We start from the raw sequence: 22,261 nt of genomic DNA, 5'->3' as shown, positions 1-22,261 counted from the left end.
TGATGAAAGAAGAAAGAAGAAGATGAGGAGATTAGAAAAAGGAACTTGATGAAAATGGTTATAGCGTTGGTCGACCAGAGATATTGGTGGTTGAATACTTGAATGTGGTAGTGACGGTGAAAATGTTAGAATACGAAAATTGGGGTGAAATTTGCCCTCCAAGTCCATTAGAATCAAAGTATAATGGACCGAAGTTTACGTGCCCCGAAACTGAAAACAAATGCCCCGAAACAACCGTCTTTTTGTACCTAAATATCCATGCCTCAACAATGGTATATAAGAGGGTCCCACGTTCGAAGAAGTGCAAATCCAGGAATGTTGAATTTGAATATAAATAAAGTTATTTTTGTAAGCTTTAAAGCTATTTAATTTTGTCGGAGTTTAGGCCACTAGTATTTCGACAATTATTTTGCTGATCACATCGTATCGACGTTCAGGTATCAATACTTTTTTGTTTTACAAATGTATCAATGCATTTGTAATTAATGACCGTTGCGGTCAGTATTAAAAAAGACAAAACAATGAGAAGAAGATCTCTCAAAAAAAAAAAAAAGGTAAACAATGACAAAAAGGGTAAAATGGTATTCTCTAGTAACATCTTTGTGTGGTCAACAGCCACACCCTATATAGGATCAGTTTATGCATTCTCTATCACCAATAACCAATTATTTCCAAATGCCCAACTCTAGATTTTAGGACGGCCTCAATTGACTTAAAGTAATAGACAACCAATATCAATATGGGGTCAATGGCCAACCGGACTGAAATTTTGATTTCAAATCTAAGAAATGGTTTTAATAGTCCTAATATTAATACAGAAATGAGTTTTCCACTTTTGCCTTATGTTTTAGTATTTTACCACAAGTTCTTTCCAGATAGGTGACTTGGAGGGTGTTTGATTTTTTAACATTTGCTACCACTTATAAGTGATATCACTTAGTAAGTGCTATCACGTTTGTTTTACATCACTTCTAAGTGCTTGATTCTTATTTTTATACTAATTATAAATGACATAAAAACGACAAATTATCTATTTTGATCTTAAAGTATTTACATATTAGCATTTCATATTAATTCATTGTGCTAGCGAGTTTGGATACAAGAAAATTACGGTTTATGAATATTTTGTGTTCGAAATATTAACCTCAAATAATTACAAATTATGAAGGAGAAAGAGCGCACGTTGTATCGTGGAGTTTGGGTGGTTCCGTGATTAATAAAGGAAGAGATGTGAAAAAAATTAGGAGAAAAGGTCAGGTGAATGATGTTTGAAGAAGGAAGAGAGTCATCGCTAAAGTTATAAAAAGATTTTTTACTAATCAATTGTTTAAGATTTTCTTTTTAGTTATAATTATATAAGTAATTATAATATTCAAAGAAGGATAAAAATGTCTTTACAAAAAAATAAGCTTCAAGTTGGAGCTTACTTTTTTGCACGTATTTTGATCCCACTTACAAGTGATACTCACTTATTAAGTGAAAAAACAAACGGCCTAAAATTGTCGGCCCGCACTTATTAGTAAAAATCACTTAATAAGTGCAAAAATCAAACGCTCTCTTGGTCTTCCAACAAAAGAAAAAAAAACATGACTTTTTTTTCTTTTTGTTGAAACGGAAAAAAATTCAAAAGAAAATGCATGATTTAAAAAGACTAAATAGTTTCCGGGGGTGTGAAGACTCGGTCAAAAATTGGTCAATTTTGTTTGACAATTTTATTTAGGGGGAAAGCAACATAGCTTCTCCACCTCAACTCTCTCTCTCCACCTCAGCTCTCTCTCTCTCTCCACCTCACCTCTCTCTCTTCTCCGATTAGGTAATTTTTCGGGCGACGACCATGAAAAAAAAAAATTCACTCACTCTCTCTCTAGAAACTCCGGCGAAGGGGTTTCCCTTCGCCGGAGTTCCGATCTGTTGAAGAACAGACTGATCTGGCCTGTTGAAGAACAGACCAGTTCCGGTCTGTTCTTCAACAGACTGGAACTCCGGCGAGGGGAAACCCCTTCGCCGGAGTTTCTAGAGAGAGGGAAGAGTGATTTTTTTTTTTCATGGTCGCCGGTCGGAAAATTTTCCGGCCGGCGACCTAATCGGAGAAGAGATAGAGAATGGTAGGGAGAGAGAAGATGAGGTGGAGAGAGAGAGGTGAGGTGGAGGGAGGTGAGGTGAGGTGGAGGGAGGTGAGGTGGAGAGTTTTTTATTTTGAACCATATTCTCCACAAAATATGTTGTCCCGAAAACTTTTCAAAATTTTGCATATTCCCTTTAAAATTTCAAACCCCGGAAATTGTTTAGCTTTCCCCAAAGCACTGGCCTTTAAAAATACATGACTTGGTAAATAAATTGTAGATCAATAGTTTTGGAGCATACTAGTTGTACCAAGACATAGAAGATCAAAGAGATCTAATGGAGATTAATTTATAGAACCCATGAGGAGCAGGCTGTACTTGGTTGAGCAATTTAAAGTAAGTAGTTTTTTTTTTGTTAAGATGTGCTAATCAAATTAAAAAACCAAAGTGTTCTTACAGTACAAAGAAATTAAAAAGAAAGGGATTCTACACCAAGATTCAGATTTATTCTTATTTCTCACTCGTTTCGCAAGCCTGTCTGCTGGCATGTTGAATTTCCGGTTGACATAGTTGAATTTCACACGATTGAGTTCATTTTTGGTTTCTTGGATTTTCTTGATGTGTACTCGCGATTGCCACTGAATGTCATGCTTGGGATTCTGTAAATGCTTGATGATATTGATGTTATCACTTTCTAAGATGATGTCTTTATAATTATGTTCAGCCGCCCAAAGGAGGCCATTAAGGATGGCTAGAGCCCCCCCTTCTTCGCTATTCCTGCTTCTGGTAGTAGAGGTGTGGGCTTCTACGAACTTAGCCCCGGCATCATGTATGATTAAACTTATACATGTTATTTCATTCACATTAGTAAAAGATGCATCTACATTAATTTTCAGCCAAGAAGAGGGATTCCATTTGTTATTCATGGGTTTGATGCTTTTATTTTCCGAGATCGTATGTTTAGGGAAATTATGTATCATTTTGATGATGTGAGATAGATCATTAATTTCGTGCTGAAAGCAATGATCACATCTGGTTTTCCATATAATCCATAAAATCGTTGAAAGAAGATTCTGATAAGATTTATCACTGAATTTAGGGGTGGGTTCCCATGAAAAAATCCATTATGTCAAGTTCTCTATATTTTCCGAAATAATGTTAAAATGGAACCATATATTCTTAGCTAGGGGGCAGTGGAGGAGAGCGTGTTCGATAGATTCGATCGCATCACAGTTGGGACAAATAAGGTTATTATTAATAAATTTCCCGATTCTCTCCCGCACTGGGAGTGCCTTAGTACAAATCTTCCAAATGAAGATTAGAATTCTAGGGACATTAGGAATGTTCCAGATGAACTTCCAATTGGGATTGCGATTTATGGGAGAATTTATACTAGTACATAGGTGATTATACATGGATTTAACTGTGAATTTACCCGATTTTGTTAGTGTCCAAATCCTCTGATCGACTCCCTCCGTACAAATCGGGATGGCTTTAATGAGGTTCTGGGTATGCTGATCAAAGGTATTATTGAGCATTATATCATCCCATCTATCATTATTGATTAATTGTGCTACTTTGATGATTTGTGTATTGCTAGAAGTATTATGCAAAAGAATGATACCTGAGATCCAGTTATCTGTCCAAATATTAATTTTAGAACCATTATGAACTTCCCAAGTCGTCAACTCATCAATCAGATAAAGATGTCTATTAATAGTTTTCCAAAGCCAAGAGTGATGGGCCTTTAAACCTCCAGGTGACTCCGTGAAAGGATAGTATTTGTCTTTCAGGAACCGGACCCATAAAGCATCAGGCTCCGTTTTAAGTCTCCAGGCAAGTTTACTTAGCATAGCTTGGTTATCTAGTTCCGTGCGATGAATACCCAAGCCTCCCAAAGCTTTGGGGAGGCAGATGGACGACCAAGATTTCGTACAAATGCCTCTAGACTTACCCCATCAAAACGACTTTTGGATAGTCGTGATGCTTTTGCAGATGCCTTTAGGGATGGCAAAGCATTGCATTTGGTATCGGGGTACGGCGACAGCTATTGTTGAAATAACAATAGTGCGCCCAGCTTGAGAAAGGAATGAGAAATTCCATTTCTCTAGTTTGTTCTTAATTTGTTGCAGGAGATCCTGGAACGCAATCCTCTTGTTGGCTCCGATAAACAGGTAAGCCCCCAGATATTTGTCCGATGGAGACGCATATTTGACCTTCAGAGAGCGCATTATCATACGCTTAAACTTCGGATGGGAGTTCTTGGAGTAGAAAATGTTAGACTTCTTGTAATTGATCATTTGACCTGATGACTCGTAAAAAGCCATAAGGATGCTCTTGAGTGTGTGGATGTTGTCTAAAGAGTTCTGCCCGAAGATTATACAATCATCGGCAAAAAGAAGGTGAGAAATGGTCAATTCCGTATTGTTGGTAGGGAACCCCATAAAAGTCCCTTGAACCTGATTAGATACCAGTAATCTACTCAGCCCTTCCATAGCCAAGATGAAGAGGAAGGGGGACAAGGGATCACCTTGACGAATACCTCTGGTCGGGTAAAAGGTACGCCCAGGATGACCATTAAAAAGCACCGCCATTGAGGAGGTAGAAATACAGGTGGTAATCAGACTAATCCAATGCTCGGAGTAACCTAGTTTCCTCATTATTTCTGTTAAGAAATTCCATTCTATTCTATCAAAAGCTTTGGACATATCCAGCTTCAAACCAAAATACCCCGCTGTTCCTTTCATCTTTTTCATGGAGTGTATAATTTCCTGTCCTATTATAATATTGTCCGAAATTTGTCTACCCAGAAGGTACGCCGCCTGGACCGGGGAAATAATGTCCATGAGAGTTTCCTTAAACCTATCCGCCAGAATACGCGTTATGATCTTATAGGTGGTATTGAGAAGACTGATGGGCCTGAAGTCCGCCGGGGTCTGAGGTGTAGCTGTTTTCGGGATGAGACAAATATGGGTATGGTTGGCTTCTACCGGGAGCGAAGCGGAAAGAAAAAAAATCATGAACCAGCTGGTGAATATCCGGGCTAACCGTGTCCCAGTTAGTTTGAAAGAAAAAAGGCGGGTAGCCATCGGGACCAGGGGCCGCTTCTCTTTTAAGCCCCTTAATCGCGTGATTAATCTCATGTTCATCTGGAATAGCTGTAAGCTTATTATTCTGAAGGCTAGAAATACTAGGTTGAAAGAGATTAAGAATGTTCGTATCCGGATTGGTATGTTCAGTAATATTAATCTCTGAAAGGTGGGCTGTAAAGATCTCTTGAATCTGATCAGTATTCTCCTGCCAGTCACCATTACGATCTTTAATCGCCCTAATTCTGTTTTTTCTATTTCGCTGAATGGCTTGAGAGTGAAAGAATTTAGTATTCTTATCTCCCACCGTAATGAAGTTATTTCTAGATTTCTCTTTCCAAATATTCTCTTGATGAAGAAACAGTTGTTCGAGTTGCTCGTTCAACCTATTGAGTTCCTCTTTGTTACTACATTTATTAATTCTTTCTGTAATGCTTTTAATATTATTATCTATGTTACCGAAGACTGTTTTATTCCAAATAGTTAAGTGCTTACTTAGCTTTTTAAGTTTTCCTTGAATATCCTGATTTACACTCCATTTCTCAGCATTGAAATCATGACAGTCTGGGTGATTCATCCAAGTGCGGATGAATTTCAAAGGCTTGGTCTTACTATAACTATTAGTGTTATCAGCCAAGATAATGGGTAAGTGATCCGAACCCACCGTCTCAAGATGGGTAATACTGGATAAGGAGTAAGACTGCAACCACTGAAAGTTCGAGAGAGCTCTATCCAGTCTCTCTTGAATCAATTTATCACCAAATTGTTTATTACTCCACGTATATGGGTTTCCTTTAAAGCCCATATCTAGCAGTTCCAGCTGACTAATAATGGATAGGATGCTAGCTAAGTGAGAGGATGTAGCAGGGGAGCCACCACTTTTCTCAGCTTTGTCTAATACACTGTTAAAGTCTCCTATCACTATCCATGGCATACTCTTGTCTACTTGGAGATTGCTAAGGGGTTTCCACGGTTTCAGTTTATTTTTATGGTACGGACACCCGTAAACACCAGTGACAAACGTGTCTAAATTATTATTCGTATTGCTGATTTTGGCATGTATCATATTCTGATCCGAATATAAGATAGTGATGTTAATATTGTGTTTCCAGAATAATGCTAGCCCTCCAGCTTTATTGCTAGGCTCAATAAAGTGACTATTATAATGTTTTTGGATCCTTAAATGCTTAGTAATAATATTTGATCTATTCTTAGTTTCCGCGAGGAAAATGATATCCGGGTTGTTCTTACTAATGAGGTTTAAGAGGTGTTTTTTGGTGAGTAATTGAGCTAATCCCCTAACATTCCAGCTAAGTATGGTTGGACCTTGGGTTGGTACGCTTTGCATACTGGCCCAAATAGCTAGAAATCTAACGGCCACCCCAACCTAGGCCCAGTTATGACCCTAGAGAAGCAGTCCAGGAAACCGAATAAGGCCAACCCTTCCCTCTAGACCAAAGCCTAAATAAACTGAGAAAGTATATAACTAACCGATACTCGATGAGCTCCCTAACCAAGCAACTTATTAGATCGATTGATACTATATACTCTGACTTTCAACAAAAGATACTATATACTCTAAGAGATATCTACACTAAACAATTATATAGCGCAAGTGGTATAACTGGTCAACACAAGCAGGTATAAGCTAACAAAAGAGTGTCTGGAAAGTAATGAGATCAAGCATGCAGATTAAATCTAAATATTGATACAGCAAATTTAACAAACCAGTTAAGGATTAACCCTTCTCTAATAAGAAACTTAAAACAACTGATCAAACCCTTAGTATCAAACAAAATTCAGTGCATCTATCTTATATTAGATGCAGGAGATTGATCAAAGTAAATAACACAAAATTAAGCTGAGCAAGACATGAAATAAACTAAAACAGATCAAACAAGCACAAAATACCAAGACTAAAACTTCAACCGGGTAAACTAATCTTGATCCCCTTCCTCTCTGTTCTCATTGTGTAAATGTTTACTGCTTCTATAATTAAATCTGAAAACGGCCTCTCCATTTAAACTATGTTGGTGAGGTGACACCAAGCAAACCCTAACAATTAACCAACCAACCTGTAAACCCTATCTTCCAACTTTGTCCCTCTGTGTGGACATTGCCACCATCTAAGCCCAATTGTTTTAATTCTCAAAGATATTAATTCGACCGTTCAAAAAAAAAAAGTTATTTCATCAAAAAAAAAAAAAACAAAAAAAAAGTTATTAATTCGACCAACAATTAATCCGTAATAATGTCTTGTAACATATCGTATCAGCTAGCTCGGTCATAAACTTTCTTCAAAGATCATTACTAGTCTGATTTTTTTTAGAGTCGAATCACTGATATTTAAACTTCATTATTTATTATAATACGTGCCATAACATAGTTACATTTTTATGTCAATATTTTTTTTTTTGTTGAAGGGTAATACATTAATATAAAGAGAGTTTTACAACAAACTACGAAGAAAATTAAAATTACAGTATATAAAGTAGTAAAACAAAATAACAGAATTAAAGAAGTGCACAAAATATCTTCGATTTGTCGAACTGTCTTCATTCTGTAGCTTGCTAAGCTGGCAGCTCTTCTTTAGTATGATATGATATTTGTTCTTGAGCTTCCATCTGAATGATTTAAAGATGAAACTTTTTCCTAGCTTCCTGTAACACTTGAGATGGATTAAGCATACATCTAAAATTTCTTGAAGAAATAGAGATGTTTGCAAGATGGAATCAAACAATGATTCCTGGGTATCCCGCCAGTATTCTCCAAACAAAGAGACCATATCTATTCGAATTCTACAAAGTAGAAACCTGTCAGATACCTGGAAATTGGGATCGCCGTCATAGCCCGAGTATAAATACCCCGCTACTTCGACAAATGCACGCAATAAAATTGCGATTAAGGGTGGAAGTGAACATGTTACAGAGCTTGGTTTAAGAGTTAAATCTATCTGAAAATCAACGACAAAAGTTATTGACAAATGAGCTGGAAGATAAGCGATATAAGCTGCATGACTTAAATGGAGAATGATATTCAAAATGTGGTGTCGACCGGGGTCGAAAGAAAAGTTGAGATGTATTCTATTTGTCATTCGGCTGATCCAGAGGCCAAAGTGGCCAGCAACTGTTCGATTAGTGATTCTAGAGTGATTACTGTTAATGATTGATGAAACTAACTTGGAAACCCGATCAAAACGATCGCAAGTAGATTGACTATGTGCTAACATATTGTAACGAAGGTTAGTATTGTGAACTAAATATGCATAAAGGTTTAGCATGACCGGAGGACCGACTGAAATGAAATCAGATAGAAGACAGGTGATGAAAGACCAAATTATCAGATTCATCAGATGAATCTAAAGTGAAGCTCAAATGAAAGAAGATTTCACCTATCAGAAAATTTATAGGGATCTAACTGCCCAGGTCTATAAATCAGTCTCAATTAATAGATAAGGACTGAAAACAAACCAGATACTAATAGTGAAATGAAGTCTAAATCAGACACTAAAAAGAAACTTAAAATTAACTGTATAGACGGAGCAAATCAAAGAGGTTAGATACTTTGTTAAACAAAATTAAATATTCAATTAAGCCGAAGAAATAATAAGTCTTAAAGGAAACAAAAAAAATGTGTGAGAGGGCCGGGGAAAGGCAGTGGAAGTGAAACACAAGGGATGTGGCTTCAACTTTGTTAGTTAATTAGGGTTGATTATTAAGATAAATAATCTTAATTTACACACAAGAAATTGGGGTGAGCGATAGGTGTGGAGTTTTAAAATCAATTAATATAATATAGATGGTCCTAATTAGCTTGATTTTTACTTTTTTTTTTTGCTGTTGAAAAAGCTTTTTTTTTTACTTAATTAATTAAAATGTTGAGGTGATGTTTGTTCAAGATTAAGAAAAGCTAGAGAATATGTAAATCAAATTAAGAAATGTTATCTAGTTCGTCGTTATTTGTATTTCTAATGATTCTGATCCACTAACTTTTCAATTATAACAAACCACATCAAATTTATGTTTAGAATCTAACTAGTTATTCTAGTTGCATAACATTTCTCTAAATTGATGGTCCGGAAAACTATGAGATACACAACTTTTAAGAAGAGTTGAATGCAGAAAAAAAAAAATCTTTGAACTATGAGTCTACTTGTCCAGGGGCGGCTCGTGACCAAAGCCACCAACGCGGTTACTTTGGGTCCCAAATTGTTAAGGGCCTCATGTTTCCTGTTTCGTATGTAACTTTTGAAAAATTAATTATACTACTTTAAACCAATTTCAAACATAATTTAAGGCGTAGTTTGGTGGTAGAGAGTTTAGATCTTGGATAAAAAGTCAAGGATTCAATTCCTACCCTTTGCATTGTTTAAATTTTATTTTATTTAATTTTTTTTTTCTAATATCCATTGTACGGGGCTACAATTTTTAATTTCGCTTTGGGCCAAGTATAATTAATTATACTACTTTAAACAAATTTCAAACATAATTTAAGGCGTAGTTTGGTGGTAGAGAGTTTAGATCTTGGATAAAAAGTCAAGGATTCAATTCCTACCCTTTGCATTGTTTAAATTTTATTTTATTTAATTTTTTTTTCTAATATCCATTGTACGGGGCTACAATTTTTAATTTCGCTTTGGGCCAAGTATAATTAATTATACTACTTTAAACAAATTTCAAACATAATTTAAGGCGTAGTTTGGTGGTAGAGAGTTTAGATCTTGGATAAAAAGTCAAGGATTCAATTCCTACCCTTTGCATTGTTTAAATTTTATTTTATTTAATTTTTTTTTCTAATATCCATTGTACGGGGCTACAATTTTTAATTTCGCTTTGGGCCTCGATATACTTGGACCGGCCTTGCCGTTGTCTCTGGACCAAAATTAAAATTCACATCTGCGTCTCCTTATGAGACAAATAGCTACGTGGTAAAAGTTTGTGAGTAAAGAAGGTGCCTTTAATTTTTATGAGAGGCGCTTATAAACTTCCCATTTTATTTTCACATTAAAATATACTTATTTATTTTTTATTAATTTCACATTTAAAAGTTAAAAAGCAGTTCTCTGTCCCTTTCAGTGATTGCCTTGTAAAGACTCTAGAATTAAGAATTCTGAGGAAGTCTTGACTTTGACTTCGGATTTTAACTCTTGGCTTGATTTTAATAAAGCTGATGGAAGGGTCAAGTCACTAAAGACTAGAGAAAGCTTTCTTCTATTGATTTCCAGTTTCTGCCAAAAATTAATGTAAGTGAAGAGTTTGTGGTTACTAAATCCTAATGCCTACCCTTCAACACACAAAAAAATAAAATCCTAATGCCTATTGGACTTTTAAATCTTATAGAATTCAATTGTAGACTGTTGTACCAGTAATAGTAATTTCCCGAACTTTGCATTTTTACTATTTCTTTTGTAATTTGTTGGAAAGTACGGATTCAGATTATCAAGAGGCTAATAAACACTGATTTTTCAAAGAAGAGCCGAACTATAGTTGGGATTGGTAGTTGTTAGTCCTAGACTCCTAGTCTTCTTCTAATTCTTACAAACATGAACATATTCTAGACTCGTAGTCAGAATTTTACTCACACTGTGTACTTCTAGTTTACAATCTAAGTCAAAGTGACACATTTTCTCTTACGAATGTATTTATGTAGTCTAATTATGATCACTTTAGGTTGATTAATGACTTATACATACCATCTACACCAACTCCGTTACTCCCTAAGTGTTAAGTTTGAAATTTTAAAAGTTCAAGAAATTTAAAAATACGTTTTGAGAAAATGATAACAAGGGAACCGTGAGGTGGTTAGAAAGCCGTCAAATAGGAGGTCTAAGTGAGACTGTGACTGTGAGAGTTGGTGGTTTAGTGTTGTTTTTTTTTTTTGGTTGAAAGTTTTAGTGTTGTTGTATATACATTTTTTTTTTGAAACATAATACATTTTCTTTAGGTTAGCTATAGCATTTAGAATAGATTCTAGCTTCTAGCTAGTAAGCTTTTGTTTCCCAATTATACTACTCACATGCTTCAACTCATAGACTTCCTAGATCGATGTCTCTTTACTGTGATGAAAATCATGCAAACTAAATATAGATATCATTATTACCCAAGAAAGCTCTTAGATTTAGATGTTACTATATTCCTACCATTATCTTCCCTAGTACAATCTACCATAAAACAATAAATTCATCATAAAATTCTGAGATTTCTCCACTACTCTTTTATGTTTTTCAAGTCCGAATCATAAACAAGTCAATATGAGAGTTTTTAGGACATTTTGTGCGATAACAAATAACCAATTTAAACTGTCGATATTATAATTTCATAAGCAGGTTTATCAGTAAGTCTCTAAGATAGTAATCGACGAAATAGAGAGCGGGCTAGAGAGTAAAGTATTTGTACAAGTTGGGTTACTTAAAATTGGCCAGCGCTTTGGGGAAAATTTTCATGGTCGCCGGCCGGAAAATTTTCCGTCCGGCGACCTATCGAAGAAGAGAGAGAGAAGATGAGGTGGAGAGAGAAGATGAGGTGGAGGGAGAGAAGTGAGGTGGAGAGAGAGAGAGCTGAGGTGGAGAAGCTATTTTGCTTTCCCCTAAATAAAATTGTCAAACAAAATTGACCAATTTTTGACCAAGTCTTCACACACCGGAAACTATTTAGCTTTCCACAAAGCGCTGGCCTTAAAATTTAATGAAGACAGAGACACCGCGTGGGTGGATTCCCAACAGCCTGTTTCCTTGAAAGATGATTACTTGATTACCAAACTTAGAGGGTGTTTGATTTTTGCACTTATTAAGTGATTTTCACTTAATAAGTGTGGGCTGGCAATATTTGGCCGTTTGTTTTTTCACTTAATAAGTGAATATCACTTGTAAGTGGGGTCAAAGTAAGTGCAAAAAAGTAAGCTCCAAGTTGGAGCTTATTTTTTTGCACTTACTTTCTAAGTGCTAAAAAAGACATTTTTATCCTTCTCCGAATAAAATTATTACCAATATGATTATAACCCAAAAGAAAATCTCAAACAATTGATAAGTAAAAAAAATCTTTTTATGACTTTAGCGATGACACTTTTCCTTCCCACTCATCCTTCACCTAAGTTTTTCTCTTAAATTTTTTTCACATATCTTCCTTCATTAGTCATGAAACCACTCAAACTCCATGATGCAACGTAAGTTCTTTCTCCTTCATACTTTTTAATTATTTGAAGTTAATATTTTCAACACAAAGTATTCATAAACCGTAAAACTCTTGTATCTAAATTCGGAAGCACAATGAATTAGTATGAAATACTAATATATAAATACTTTAAGGTCAAAATAGACAATTTCTCATTTTTATGATATTTAGAATTAATATAAAAACAAAAATCAAGCACTTAGAAGTGATGGAAAACAAACGTCACAACACTTACAAGTGATATCACTTACTAAGTGATTATCACTTAGTAAGTGTAGCACTTACAAGTGCTAAAAAATCAAACACCCTCTTAACCACAAAACATTATATCAAATCAAGTGTTACCTCATGTTCATACTTTTTCTCTTCCTAAATTAAACTAATCACCCCTATAATTAATTCAGTATTTCCTAACCCAAAATATTACCCAACTTGCTATTATTTTAACTAGGGTATAGCCCGTGCCTTCGGCACGGAGCCTTTTGTGGAGCACTTACCTATAGAGAGACTTACAAGAAGTTGCAACAATCTCTTTAAATAAAATTAACAAAACAGTGATTTACAAAATTTGAAACATATGTTAACAATGAAAGAAAATCAATGTTAAAATGTTTAGGTAGATGTTAGAAGAACGTAGCTAATAATACTAAAATTAAACACCACTAAATGTGAAACCTTCTAATCCATCTTGGCTTTGCCTAATCAATGAAGTTATCAGATTCCAAAAACAAAAAAAAAAAATGTGAAACCAACAATGAAATTGGGAATTAAGGCATCTCAAATTCTTCCTCTTGGTGATAAAGTTATATCGATAGCACCGTCAACCTCAAACTTAAAGATACTCTCTCTTCGTAGTTTCCAACTTGGTTTGTTTTTTTCTACCATCACCATTAAAACTTTTCCTGAAGCTGATGGTTCCAAGATTTCATGGTTTGGGCCCCTGCGAGTAATTAAGTGTCATCATTTGTAGCGAACAAATTTGGTGTCTTAGAATAAATTGATCAGATAAATAATAGGTCACGGACTTAAGAGTTTATGGTGAAATTGCATACGACGGTTAAAAAACTATTGCATACGACGGTTAAAAACTACCAGGTAATGTGTATATATTTCGATAAAAGAAAACTAACACATACCTTGTAACTCCTCACACTCTTTAGATTGTGGTTTAATAACTTTGCACGGTATCATTGTCGTTTTGTCCATGTATCGATGACCAAATTATACCCACGAGAGCACCACTCTAAAGGTTCAGGAGATGCCAAGATGGGAACAAAGCAACCCTGGTCCAAGATAAGTCAAGCTAAAACAAAAAATCTGCAAAATTGAAGGATTCAAGACACTCTTATAAGAAAATATCAACCATAAACATAGTTAATGGAAATAAGATAAATATGGGCGATCTTTCCCACGCTTGCAACCCAAAATTAGGGAACTGTGAGAATCCACATTGTTCTCCTCCAGAGTAAGCCACTGTCAATAATTCCATAAAAAGTTATCCAAAAGAACTTCGCAAAAGTAATGAAGATGATCCAATCAAAGCAAATTCAAAATATGTAAAGGAAACAGTAAAGTACTTGGCCATTTTATCTCCTTGAAGTTATATGGATACCTTTATGGAGAGCAACTGTTTTTGTGCCATTAGCCTGCTTGGATAAGTTATTTGTAATTTACGTGGAATCGAACATGTACGTTAATAAGAAATTAGTCTCAAACTGCAGGTCAGAAAAAAGAGATTCTCACAGGGAAAAACCATATATTCCGAGCTAATTAAACATGAAAATGGATCCCGAAACTCATCATAAGAACTAATAATATGAACCGAAAAGAGTTCAAATGAACTTGTGAATCTGAGCGTCAAACGCAAAATTTATAGGCCCGATAGGACTGACGTTATCGACTCAACTTATAGTCAATCACATCAAGAACAAAAAGCAAAATGTAAAGTCATAATAATCAGACACCCTCGCTTAGAGTCAACAACTATAACAGAGAAACAAAAGTTATACCTTTCAAAGAGGAAGCAATGCCAAGAGTCGGGCACTACCTGCAATTCAGAATACTATATAAGCTTAACAATAATGAACACATTAATAAATTACTCAAGAATTAAAATCCAGTCAGACATTTGAGACATATTATTTTTGAGTTCCAGTAACATCTGATATGGAGTCTCCTGGACTGGATATCGAAGAGGGAAAGAAACAAAGAGGAGTTGGCGAGAAAAGATTTCATGACCGAGGAGAGTGAATCTTCTTTTGCACTTTTAATATCCCATATTTTTTCGTGATTATACTTTGTAGTTTTTCTACATATATGATAAATTGACGAGTTCGCCGTGCAACAAAAACATGACCATTGAAGTACACCATAAGAGAATCCACTGTCCGAATTATTAAGCACTTCGAATACCAAAGAGAGTGAAAATTCTCTAATAGAGGAATTGGAAACGTCAAGCTCCTCGAGAACAACTGTTAGAATTGAAGTTGGATATAACAAAATGAGATCCAACAGAGATTCACCTCAGTGGAGCAAGAGACAGACACAACCTGGAGTTCGCATTTTTTGCTTCATAGAACACCTCGTTGATCGCATCCCCGTTAATTTCTAAAACATGATCTCCTGGGAATGAAAATAAAATTATAAGTTGAAGTTGAACTCGTGAGAAATGGGAGTTTAGAGATTCAAATATAAAAAATTCAACCCTAATATGAATTGGATAGATCGCAATAAAGAAGATAACATACTTGCGAGATTAGAAGAGCATTTAGTTGCTTAAATGCAACTCAATACCTTAGTTTGTACATCGATGACAATCCCCCTGATAATATCAAGATTGATAGGTCTCCAGAGAAATATAATGAACACACCCTAGAACACCAAAAATGTGCAGCTTCTCTGCCGACGTAAAATGAGTTAGTATTGCTCCGCAGGAAAGAAATGTTAAGGTTGAAAAGAAACAAAAGAAATATTGGCAGCCATCAACATCAAACTTGTATTCTAAAGAAACAATGATACTTGAAGCGCCCAAGGGACTTACAAGAATCGGAAAAGTATATGAATATGCAGCAAAATTGGCAATTTCACTCACAATCACTGCCAAAAAAACCAAAAGAGAGAAATATAAATTTAAAAATGTCTCTATGGAAATAAGAGAAATATGATTTAAAAAGAAGAAAATTAGATCTTTTCTTGCAAGATTGTAAAACTTTCTCAGGAGATATTGAAGAAGAAGAAGAATAATCAAAATTTTATGGCATGTTCTTTCTATTAGACATTTCAACAAACACATACATGACAAGATCAAACACGTAAAGAAATAAACCAAAACTTGACGAACACATATATGGCAAGATTTAAATCTACCTAACAGTTACTCAAAAATATTCAGAAAGATCAAATTTAATTTATCTAATCCATCTAATCTTCCTACCAACATTTAAAGTAAAAAGAAACAGAATATGCAAATAAATTTGCCCAAGTAAGAGAATGAGATGAAAATCTAATTAGATTGAACATGACACGGTCTAGATCAGACTTTTGTCTATGAAAGATGGATCATTTTGTTTTGATTGACACTGTCCAGATTAGTCTCTTTTGTTTATCTAATCCAACCAATGAATCGTTCTACCTGCCAGAATCCAACAGAGATTGAGAGAACCAACACAAACTTATGACCAATTTCTATTACGAAGATGAAGTTTAACAGAAAATGAGAGAACCAAAGGAAAATGATTCAAGTGTGGCTTTTAGTGAGGAAGAGGACATGTCTCCAGCGAAGTGACAAGATACGACTCGTGAACTAAGAAGAAATGTCCCTTGGCAAAATAGGAAAGCAGTGTGTGCGCCCAGATGGCCACCTAACAAATTTGGCTGAATCCAATGGCTGATGATAGTGCTGATGTGGGACGGACGACTGGATTTATCCAGATGTTTGTCCTAGTCAGCACCCATCCACCTATTTTATTATATAGATTTCAATTTCTTCTTTTATGTCTATTTATCTTCATTTTTCTACCCTAGTTCTTTGTTTATAATTAGTGGGGTTTACTTAGTTCATGTATTTTGGGGCTCAATAAATTAACTAAGTACAAGCATAATATCATCTTTGTTTTTGTGGTACCCTCTATTTGTTATTTATTATAAGGTGTTAGTTTACTTTGAAATTTGAGTGGCTTAACTTGACTCTAATCTAGAGTGAGGAGACATACTAGGCTTGTAGAGCTTAAACAAAGATTAAAAAAAAATTCATCTCTTTATAACTTATTCTCATCAAATATAGATAGATCATTGAATCCGAAAAACCAGTCAGAAAATTAAGCTTTTTAAATTTGTGGTCATCCAACTCAAAACCAATTGGCAATGAGTGGAGAGGACCTATACTTTATATTCTTGGTTGCTAGTTACCCATTCTCCCATGTGGGATTATTCTCACACGCCCCCTCACGTGTGGCGTTCTTTGAGCCTAACACGTGTGTTTTTTTTTCTTTACGGGTGATGTGGAGCACGTGTGGCATTTAAGCCTATCACGTGTGGGCCTAAATCTGATACCATGTTAAGTTTGTGGCCATCCAACTCAAAACCAATTGGCAATGAGTGGAGATGACCTATACTTTATATTCTTGGTTGCTAGTTACCCATTCTCCCATGTGGGACTATTCTCACACGCCCTCTCACGCGTGGCGTTCTTTGAGCCTAACACGTGTGTGAGGGCTATTAAAAACCAAGGTAGGAATATCTCCAAAACCGGACAATGGTTAGTTATTTTTCAACCGGACAATGGTTAGTAATTGTCAATACCTGGTAATGGTGCCAACTTTTCTTCAAATGGGGAAAAGCAAAATCAACAACAACATCAACATAAAAACCTGGCAATGGTGCCAACTTTTCTTCAAGTAGAGAAAAGCAAAATCAAAATCAACATCAACAAAACCTGACAATGGTGTCAACTTTTCTTCACATGGAGAAAAGAAAATCAACAACAAACAACAACATAGCAACCTCACAATGATGCCTCCATACCAAAATCAAGTCAAAATCTACAAATTTGTTTAGCAAACTCATGAATTTTTCACTAGCAAAAGTCATTCTTTTTAATGTTAGAAATATAGTCCAATATAGTCCCACATTGTTCAATTGCTTAAACTTTTCTCTTGTACTACTCCTTATAATGATCTTACGTAATAGCTATGAAAATCAATACAAATCATTACAATTCTCTTTTCTTACATGGTATAAGAGCTACTAGGTTTTTTTCTTCGGTTAGTCAATAGAGTCTTCCGCTTGCCGTCGGCGGTAGTCCCATTAATGGCTACCGTCCGCCGGGCTTTTATCAGTTTATAGTTGAAGTTTAGTGTTTTTTTTCCTTTCAAATAAGAGTAGTTCTCTTCTATTGTTCAAATCTAATCATTCTTCAATACTTTTCCCAATAGTATTTGAAGATGATGAAGATTAACAAGAAGATGAAAGATCCAAACAAGAGTGATTTGTTGAAGAAATAACATGATATACTCTTCAATGATCTCAAGTATTTCAAATGTCAAGTTCTCCACAACATCAAATCTATGTGTATCAATGGTCCATGAAGTTCTATTTTGAGAGAAATTGGAAAGCTATTAGAGAGGGGGAAAAGAATTCATGGATTTCTTCATTAGAATAGTTATATAACCCAAATTTATCTTGAAGCAATACTTATAGTTGTCCAAAATCTTGATTACAATATGATGCACATTAAGAGTTTGGTAGAATGCATCAAAGAAATCTTGCTTATTTTCAAAGATGATTTTCTTTTAATGTTTTGAAAACATGTTTGTGGGTTCTTTTATGGCAAAAGAGTTTATTCTCTTAGTTGATTTGCTCATACTTCTTAGTTGAGAACTCTCACACTATTGTTCCTTAGTTTGCATAAGTCACTACAAAAAATATGGCTGTTAGGGACGGCAGAAAACCGTCCCAAAATTCAAAAAACCGTCCCTAATAAATTATTGGGGACGGATTTCGTCTGTCCCGGAAAGAGGCGTCCCAAATAGTAATAGGGACAGTCATAGCGACGGATAGCGTCTGTCCCAATACTTTTTCGGGACGATTTGTAGTTGTCCCTATAGACCATTTATTAGTGACAATAATGAACTGTCCCTGAAAGTTTGACGGGAATTTCTTCTTGTTTGTTTATTGGGACAATTGACATTTGTCCCTAAAAATTTAGGGAGAATCCTATTGTTTGTTTATTGAGATAATTAATAGTTGTCACTATAGAATCGACAGAGATTTTCTATCGTTTGCATTTAGGAAAATCAAGGTATCATGTTCATATCAAAAGATAATACATATTCTTACAACAAAAAAGATATATATTGAACTTATAAATTTCGTGCTACGTGAAAATATCAAACAAATTTCACACTCACTTTAAATAAGTTTAAAACAAAATTATTAACCACAATTTCTTGTTCATACTAAAAGGGATAGCTATACATATTCTCATTCTAATACCCATTCTCTCTCTAATACCTATTCTAGCTAATGACAACCTACCATCTATCTACTAGCTAGATTAATTACCAAACGTGTATAAATTAAACATTCACAATTTTGCACCCGCGCTTGAATCTCCATCATAATCGCCATCGCTATAATGTTATATTTCTCATAACAAAAACGTTTAGCCCAGCTGAAACAAACAAAAACAACCAAAATATCAATTAACTAGAATATTCAATCAAGTAAAAAAAAAATTGACTTATCTACGCAATAATGTAACTTTGAGAAGTGACCTAGATATAACTGTCAAACAATTAAAAACAATCAGGGAACATACTTTCATAGTCGATAATCATTTTGCTCCACATCTTTCTCCACCAATTGCAATAATTTTCTGAAGGTCTTCATTCCGGAAGCAAGTCAGGGAGTTCATCAACTGACATTAGCACTCTTCTGAGAGCAAGAAATATTAGCAGTAGAAATAATGAGTCATCAGTCATAATCCAAATAAATACATATTATTGGTAAATAGAAGTATGTCTCACTTGGATGGTTTAAGGGCAGCATAGAACCCAGTAGCATTATATATATATTTTTTTTTTTGCTTTCCTGACAGCAAGAAATAGTGGCAGTGGAAATAATGAGTCATCACAACCATAGAACAAAAAATTACATATTATTGGAAAATAGTAGTATAACTAACTTAGATGGTTTAATGACAGCATAGAACCCAGCAACATTGATCAAGTATTTTGTCTTAAATCATTAGTAACTCCTACCTCTATACGAGCTTCAAGTTTGAATGGCCTATCAATTCCGTATATATATATATATATCCCCATTTTAGTAACTTCACGTTGCAACCAAGCCATAACACTTATCATTAATGGTCTCCAAATGACATCTAAACCTTTTACCTTCTGAGTTTTCTATAGAGGTTTCATTTACCTGTGCGTGAAGTTCCTCGGTTTCCCTAACTATATATGAATGAAACTACCAAAGAACCATGAAAACCATTCATGTCGAAAGCATCATAGTTGTATGTATCAGGATTATAACAATGTTGAGCATTTCCAGCAAGCTAAACATTATACTATCTTCTTGGCGAATCAAAAAACATCTTATACTATCCGGGTTTCACTCTCATCAACATGGGACTAAACCTCATGGGTACCACCATATTTCAATGAAAATCCATTGCTCAAGTTGCAACTCAAATCAATTTTCTATAAAATGTTACTAGTTGAGTAAGGATCAATCAAAGTGGACAACAAGAGGATACAGAAAGATGAACTTTTGAAGTTAAAAATTAGAACTTTTTGCATACCTGGATGAACTTGCAGAAGCTTTAAGAGTTGGAATGATTTTTCTTGCTGAAACTGATCGATTTTTCTTGCTGCAAAAATCTATCTAGCTATGAAGTTATTAAAAACAAAACAAATCAAGTACAAGAAGAGAATACAATCAATTCCCAAGTGGGTAAAATACTAACATGGGAAACAAAAAGGTGAAATCTAAACCTAAATGTTAAATTATATTTTCCCATGGATTGATTGGCATATAATAAGGTTAATTAAGAACACAATATAAACAATTTGATCCAATCATTAGTTGATTCACATTAATCAATGATGATACCTTGGTGACGTAGTAGATTAGTAACTCTCCTTAGCTTATTCTTTATTTTTGCTATAGCTTCTCTATCTATCTGGAATATCTCATCTTATTCCTACTAAAGAAGCTAGACTTTCTTTTCTATCAAAAAACATTGTAGAATCTCATTTCAACCTTTACATGATAATCTCAATTAGAAACAACCAACAAGGAAACCCTAAGTAAAGTTATCTTTCCTACTTCAGTGATTTGGTACATGGTTTTCAAAATACTAACTAATCTAGGACATTATTACTCTAATAAAATCAGGGATAGGATCATAGGAACAAAAAGAAAAAAAAAATCTAAGTATACTGACATGAACAAATTTGTTTTTCTCGGGTTTGTAGAAGTAGATCCTGAAGAATCTAGTGCTTGCAATCCGAATCACCGCTTATTTCTCTGGTTTGTAGTAGAAGAAGAACTAAGTGTCTTATTTCTCTGGTTTGTAAACTTTGTACTAGTAGAAGAAGAATAGGAAGAAGGAAGAAACGGCAACAACTTAAGAAGAAAATCGTGCAGAGAGAAAAAAAAGGAAAGTTCCCTAGGGTTTATACACTTTGACTTACCGCCCACCCACGTTTATCCTTTTCTCGCGAAAAATGAACGACTATTTTGTTTAGTAGATGATCTTGTTCGTCCCTAATTTTCAATTTCTTGTAAGGGTTTACGAACCTTAAACTTTTCTGAAGCACGATTAAAATTGTCCCAAGAGTACATTTGTTTGTCCCTATTGTAAATTTAGTAGGGACAGGTATTATCAATTTGTCCCTATTTTGAATGAATTAGGGACAGACATGAAAATGTATGTCCCTAGTAGGCCATTTTTTTGTAGTGAGTTCAAATGAAGAGGAGATAAGAGAAGATTATAAAGAAAAATTGTAGTGGGAAAGCTCAAGAATGGTGATTGCTAGTGTTTAAAAAAAAAAAAGTATAAAATCACAATATCAATGATTTTCTTTCTATAGCACTGATGATGGAGTAATAATCATGTGTGAGGGCTATGAAAAACATCAAGGGAGTAGATCGCACCCACCCGGACAACGGGTTATAGTTGTCCAACTTCTCTTTAAATAGAGAACACAATTCTCTTTAAATAGAGAATATACCTAGCAATGGAGCCAACAATACTTGGCAATGGGGCCAACAAAACCTGGCAATGGAGCCAACAAAACCTGGCAATGGAGTCAAATTTTTTTCAAATGGACTTTCAATGGAGAAAATAACAACAAAATCAACAACAACAACAAAATCAACAACTTAGCAACCTCACAATGATGCCTTCATGATCAAATCAAGTCCAACATCTACAATTTGTTTAGCAAACTCATGAATTTTTCACTAGCAAAACTCATTAGTTTGAGGGGGAATGTTAGAATATATGAATGTTAGAATACATAGTACCACATTGTCCAATTGATAAAACTTCTCTCTTATGTAATAGCTAGGAAATCAATACAATGAATACAATTTCTCTTTTCTTACACATATAAATCATTAAAAAAAAGTTACTATTTTTACAACTATTAAAATTATTGAATCTTATCAGATATTTTGATTTTTTTTTTCTGAAGAAAATTAGTTTACTTAACATGAACAAAATGAGAAGAAAGTATGCTTTTAAATAAGTTTCATTAAGATTCTACAAAAATACAATTAAAAAAACCGTACAATAAATCAGGGACCAATATATCCCTTCAATCATAACTTTGATGTTTAGATATAACTAGTTTATGTTTAATTAAATATGTTTAAGAAAACATAAGAATAGAGAAAGATATGTAATCAATATGAAATCCAAAAGAAA

At 34.6% G+C, this 22,261-nt stretch overlaps 1 long non-coding RNA gene across 1 annotated transcript; it reads right to left on the bottom strand.

Annotated features, from left to right (window-relative positions):
• Positions 1-12,840: 12,840 nt before the first annotated feature.
• Positions 12,841-16,118, bottom strand: LOC147550720 (uncharacterized). The gene is made up of 8 exons (XR_015238601.1): positions 15,953-16,118; positions 15,362-15,417; positions 15,115-15,219; positions 14,844-14,943; positions 14,331-14,368; positions 13,934-14,036; positions 13,458-13,794; positions 12,841-13,261 (listed from the first exon to the last, which is right to left on the bottom strand). It is a non-coding gene; the product is annotated as an uncharacterized LOC147550720 (long non-coding RNA).
• Positions 16,119-22,261: the final 6,143 nt, after the last annotated feature.

Source organism: Eschscholzia californica, unplaced genomic scaffold, assembly GCF_041429995.1.
Source record: "Eschscholzia californica isolate CP2 unplaced genomic scaffold, dmEscCali1.0.p SCAF_3, whole genome shotgun sequence".
NCBI lineage: Eukaryota > Viridiplantae > Streptophyta > Magnoliopsida > Ranunculales > Papaveraceae > Eschscholzia > Eschscholzia californica.
The sequence above is the reverse complement of the archived record's forward strand: the minus strand, read 5'-3'. Positions and strand labels throughout refer to the sequence as shown.